At 37.4% G+C, this 6375-nt stretch overlaps 1 pseudogene; it reads left to right on the top strand.

Annotated features, from left to right (window-relative positions):
- LOC110460903 overlaps nt 1-4307 on the top strand; it is a 12458-nt pseudogene extending 8151 nt beyond the window's left edge.
- Nucleotides 4308-6375: the final 2068 nt, after the last annotated feature.

Genomic DNA, 6375 nt, shown 5'->3' with positions numbered 1-6375 from the left:
GTAGCATGCTGAGATGAAGGGCTACAAAGTTTGTTCAAATGAATGACCTTCACCCATATTCAAGGTCCAGGGGTCAAATATGTTAAAAACTTTAAACAACTTCTTCTGAATAACGAAACTGCGCAGGGAGATGATATTTGGCCAGTAGCATGCTGAGATAAAGGGCTACAGAGTTTGTTCAAATAAATGACCTTCACTTATATTCAAGGTCACAAGGGTCAAATTTGTTAAAAACTTTATACAACTTCTTCTGAATAACCAAAATGTCCTGGGTGATGATATTTAGTCAGTAGCATACTAGGATCAAGGGCTACCAAGTTTGTTGAAATGTATGACCTTGAATCACATTCAAGGTCACAAGGAGCAAATATGTTCAAAATATTTCAACAACTTGTTCTGAATAACCAAAAGGCTCAGGATGTTGTTATTAAGTCAGTAGCATATGCTGGGATCAAGGACTACTATGTTTGTTAAAGTGAATGACTTTGACTTATATTCAAGGTCACAGGGGTCAAATTTGTTTAAAATCTTTAAACAACCTCTTATGAATACCCATGGGTCCCAGGATGTTTATACTTTGCAAGTTGCATCCTGAGATGAAAGGCTATACAATGTGTTAAACATAATGACTTTGTTCAACTTTAAATCACAGGGGTGAAATGTTTTTAAAAAAAATTAACAGGGTCTTTTGAATGAATTTTAATCATAACTACTGATATTTTGCCTGTAGCTTTATTTTAGATCACTTTTAAGGTTACAAGTGTGAGTTTTATACCAGGTGAGCGATGCAGGCCCATTGGGCCTCTTGTTTTTAGATCCAAGTCCGTTTCCGCCAGCAGTTTTTTCTGTATTAACTCATTTTTTAACCCACAAACAAGTCTGTCTCGTAGGGCCTGGTTAAGAAAATTCCCGAAATCGCAATTGACGGATAATTTCTTCAGACTGGACAAATATTCAGACACGGTTTCTGATTCATTTTGCTTCGGCGTATGAAATTTGAACCTCTCTGCAATTACTAACGGCTGTGGCCTGTAGTGTAATTTGAGCCCTTAGTTCATCGTACATTTTCGTACTCGGTAGTTCGGGTGTGATTACATTTCTGAGAAGTGCATATGTCTGTGGGCCTACAACGGCCAAAAACACAGGAACTCGCTTGCCGTCTGCTATCTCGTTTGCCATGAAATACTGTTCAAGCCTTTCCATGTAGCACTGGAAATCTTCCTTTCCCTCTACGAATTCACCAATTCGCCCTACCTTAGTCATGGTGTTTACTAAACACTGAGTTGTTTACTGCAAGGTTAAAATCCTCGTCTCATTGCCAGTGTAATATCTCGCATAGATATCTCCAAACTAACTCACAAATGGCGGTACAAAATCTACTGTATTCGATCAACCTCGCACAGCATCATAACGTTGGAAGGAACTGGAATCGGGGCTAGGAGTTCCGACTGAATACGCTCCAGGAGTTCCGAATAGCTATAAGGTTTGACTAATGCCCAGAGGCCAGTGGACATAATATCCGGATTAGAGTCACTCGTTAATCAATATACTACAATATGCAATAAAGCACTCGAAAATTTCACATTTTCTATTGCAGCATGAACAGATAAAACTATATATGCAGAAGCTGGATTATATCCATTATATCTGAAGTTATGAAGTATACATGAAAAACATTTAAAATCACATTTTACATTGTGTGACCTTGACCTCTCTAGATTGGATGACCCTGCCCATGCCGCCTATCAGGGTACCATTACTGCCAGAGGACAATCGCCAGTATCTACATGGAGCTGGCCTTCACCTCTGAGATCAAGGCACAGATGGCTTCTAGGAACATGCCTGGTACATATAAACTGGCCATAGAAATTATCCTTCCCGCCCTCACACTGTCTGCTACCTTATACACTGATATCCTATTTGCTCAGTGACCTGCATCTCGCGGAACAGACCTGCAAAATAAACCTATCTCCTGCATCAATTTTATGATCTGTTCCAACATATATAGGTCTTAGAATCTCCTGATTTCTGCAACTTATATATGACCCACAAATCATCCCCCTGGAGATTCAGGGTTTAGCAGAACTGATTTTTAACACACAAGATTTTATCTCAGAACTATTCTATATACTTAATATTGTGATAATATTTCTGTGATTATAAAAGTGTATTAGCATTTTGTTTTTTTTTCTCTTGAAAGGCAATCAGATTGCTTGGAAGGATGTATGATATATAAAAAAAAATGACATAATGATGACTTATGTTTGCTGAAGTTATATGAATAACCATATGACAATTATTTAATAGAAAATACCTTTTTGGGCCCATGCCTTGGTACACTATTGTAGCAGAACTGACCCAGAAACACAGCGCTACGCCCTACAGACTTTCAAACTTCTTGCTATCGAGAGCTCAGAGATGATCTGTGCACAGGTAATCTATAACTTACCACAAACATCGCAATTTTCTTCATGATATTTCTGAACATGTTTTATGCCTAATTTACAAGAATCTCAAACACTAGCAGATGATAATTCTTAAGTTTGTTTATATTTTTAGGAGGAACTTATGGAAGTATTGCTAAACATCCTTAACAAAACCTTGGATGAGAAACTATACCTACTGGCCGGCAAAATCCTACTTTATTATGCTGAGAATGGTAAGCCATGTCACTGTTACAGTAGAATGTGAGGATAGTTTACTGATTAGACCATCCAAAATATTTATGTTTTTCAACATTGAGAAAAATTACCAGGGGACCAAATTACCAGGTGACCAAATTACCAGGCATTACAATACCTAAGTTTTATCATAGTAGGTTAGAAACACGAAATGTTTTTCTTGCTAAGGGGACAACTCCATGTATTTTCAGCCATGCTGATGTATGTCAGTAGTTCGTAACTGTTGCAAATTGAGTGGATATTTGTGATAGTTAAACCACCAGTACTTGCCGACAAATCTGAACTTTTGACAACTTTGGGTTTGGATGGGGGAGCTATCTCTATTGAAATGTTTTTACAAAATCACCAGATACATGGTAGTTGATGTCGGGTCAGTCGATTGTGACATCATCAAATCAGTGGTTCAGGGGTATTTTTTGTTATATTATGACTTTATAATTTAAGTATTTTCTGGACAGATTAAAAACATGAAGTTAACGTGACTGTGAGAATAAAACCTTTGTTAGAAATATGTTTCGCCTATAATCACTCCCTGCTGATATTTATAGACGTTCCTATGGTATCATATATAAATGTAAAGGCTGATTAACATGAACACAAACACATTACTATCCATGGTTTTCCATCTTTTCTTATTGCAGAGTTATTTGCCTTGTGAGCAGGTATTGATTGTTACGTCATTTGTTTGTGAGAGTAACGTCATCAATTTTTGAGAAAACGAGGTAATTTTCTCACACAAACCAATGACGTAACAATCAATACCTGCTCACAAGAGAAGATAACTCTGCAATACGCTAAGACGGAATATGGTATTTACGTTGTATCCTCTGCACTGGAAACATACTGTCTACATATGGTGCAGGATTTAATTGTTTATTACATCAGTTTATGATTATTTATTATTTTACAGACTTGTGAAATGCTGGTGAATCATCCCAGTATTAAGGACGCCCTGACCATGTTTGGCCGCTCTCATTCTCTTACTGACACAGCTCTGACACTAGACTTAGAATGCCATGTTCAACTTGTGACGTATAAGATGCTGCCGTTGATATATGTATCTTTTAAGACTTTTAAGACGTTGATACTTTGTAAACAGGTTGAAGGCGAGGGATCAACAGCTACACCGAGTGCTAGAATACATCCGTGACAACTCTCTGGACTGTGAAGCCTGGGACATGGCAGACCAAGGTAAATTACTTAAACCCTTGCGCTGAGACTGTATAATGTATTAAAGTAAATATGTAATGCTGTGTACTGATAAAGAAGGAAAACTTGATTTTTGTAAAATAATATGCTTCTTTTTAAATGATTTTATCTTTTAAGTGTTTTCGTATTTCAAATACTTAAGTTTTATCAAGGTGATGTGAAAACATATTCATGAAATACATACCATGCGTTACTTTAACCCTTTCACCACTGTAGACCATAATTAACTCATCCAGATCAATGCATGGTAGAGTCTACTAAAATTACATAGGGGTGAAAGGGTTAAAAAGGACACTTGAGAAACTCAACAAGATGGGTGACAAACAGCGATTTGGATCGAGGACTTCACTCGGATCGGATGGAAAACCAGGGGCAAGCAACTCCAGCAACTCATCTGATGAGAAATGCAAAATGTGAAAATGAGTAAAGGACGAGCGATATCAATCTTTGATCAAGAATTCTTGTGAAAAAATATATATAACTCCAGTGAATAGAATTTACATTTATACTGTAGATATGTATTGTTTCTATTTTAATGCTGTAGAATTTTTTGTTATCAAGGATATCAGAAGAATTGTATATTTTTTAACGGTAAGTGTAAAAGTGTAGTTCACTTATCTAACTGTACATGTAATTGTTTTGTTGCAGGATAATTATCAACCTATACGTTCAATTAAATCAAAAATAGCTTGTTTGATTTGGATATTTTTGCATGATATTTAAAACTTGTTATATCAATATATTAAATGAAAGTCTTTTTAACATTATTTTGAAAACATATTTGATTTTAGATACGGTAGGCACCAAATTACATTTTTGATTGTTAATATTTTATAAGAATCTATTTATGATACCTGCTTTATACTGTTTAATTTACTTATCATAGCTAGATTATATTTTATGTTACATATTTTAATCAGATACATGTGATGTCACTGTTATTTTATTACAAGAGGTTTATTTTCTCATTTTTATGTTATGGTGCGGCGTCCGTCGTCCGCCCGTCCGGCGTCAACTTTTTACTTTAAACAACTTCTTCTCAATAACCAAAAGGCCCAGGGTACTTATATTGGGCCTGTAGCATGCTGGGATGAAGGGCTACCAAGTTTGTTCAAATAAATGACCTTGACCCACTTTCAAGGTCACAGGGGTCAGATGTCTTAAAATCTTCAAACAACTTCTTCTCAATAACCGAAGGGCCTTATATTGGGCCTGTAGCATGCTGGGATGAAGGGCTACCAAGTTTGTTTCTTCAAACAACTTCTTCACAATAACCAAAACGCCCAGGGTACTGAAATTGGGCCTGTAGCATGCTGGGATGAAGTGCTACCAAGTTTGTTCAAATGAATGACCCTGACCCACATTCAAGGTCAATGGGGTCAGACGTCTTAAAATCTTCAAACAACTTCTTTTCAATAACCAAAAGGCCCAACTTCTTTTCAATAACAAAAAGGCCCAGGGTACTTAGATTGGGCCTGTAGCATGCTGGGATGAAGGGCTACCAAGTTTGTTCAAATAAATGACCTTGACCAACTTTCAAGGTCACTGGGGTCAGATGTCTTAAAATCTTCAAACAACTTCTTCTCAATAACCAAAGGGCCAAGGGTACTTATATTGGGCCTGTAGCATGCTGGGATGAAGGGCTACCAGGTTTGTTTAAATAAATGACTTTGACCAACTTTCAAGGTCACTGGGGTCCGATATCCTAAAATCTTCAAACAACTTCTTCACAATAACCAAAACGCCCAGGGTACTGAAATTGGGCCTGTAGCATGCTGGGATGAAGGACTACCAAGTTTAATCAAATGAATGACCTTGATCCACTTTCAACCTGATGTCCTTGTTCGACATTCAAGGTGACAGGCGTCATAGGTTTAAATCTTTTAATAGGTTCTTATGAATCAAACATTGATATTCTGCCTGTAGCTGTATTTTAGTCCACTTTTAAGATTACAAGTGTGAGATTAATACCAGGTGAGCGATGCAGGCCCGTTGGGCCTCTTGTATTCAAGGTCACAGGGGTCAAATATGTTAAACACCTTTAAACAACTTCTTCTCAATAACCAAAAGGCCTATGATGATGCTATTTGGCCAGTAGCATGCTGTGATGAAGGGCTACCAAGTTTGTTGGAATGAATGACCTTGACTTATTAGCCCACCTGGCCCGAAGGACCAAGTGAGCTTATGCGATGGTGCAGCGTCCGTCGTCCGTCCGTCCGTCCGTCCGTCGTCCGGTGTCAATATTTTACTTGAAACAACTTCTTCTTAATAACCAAAAGGCCTAGGGTGATGAAATTTGGCCAGAAGCAAACTAGGATGAAGGGCTACCAAGTTTGTTCAAATAAATGACCTTCACCTATTTTGAAGGCCACAGGGGTCATATATGTTAAAAACTTTAAACAACTTCTTCTGAATAACCAAAATGCCCAGAGTGATGATTTTTGGCTAGTAACATGCTGGGATGAAGGCCTACCAAGTTTGTTCA

Source organism: Mizuhopecten yessoensis, unplaced genomic scaffold (assembly GCF_002113885.1).
Source record: "Mizuhopecten yessoensis strain PY_sf001 unplaced genomic scaffold, ASM211388v2 scaffold10519, whole genome shotgun sequence".
Taxonomy (NCBI): domain Eukaryota; kingdom Metazoa; phylum Mollusca; class Bivalvia; order Pectinida; family Pectinidae; genus Mizuhopecten; species Mizuhopecten yessoensis.
This window is presented reverse-complemented; position numbering and strand designations above follow the sequence as displayed.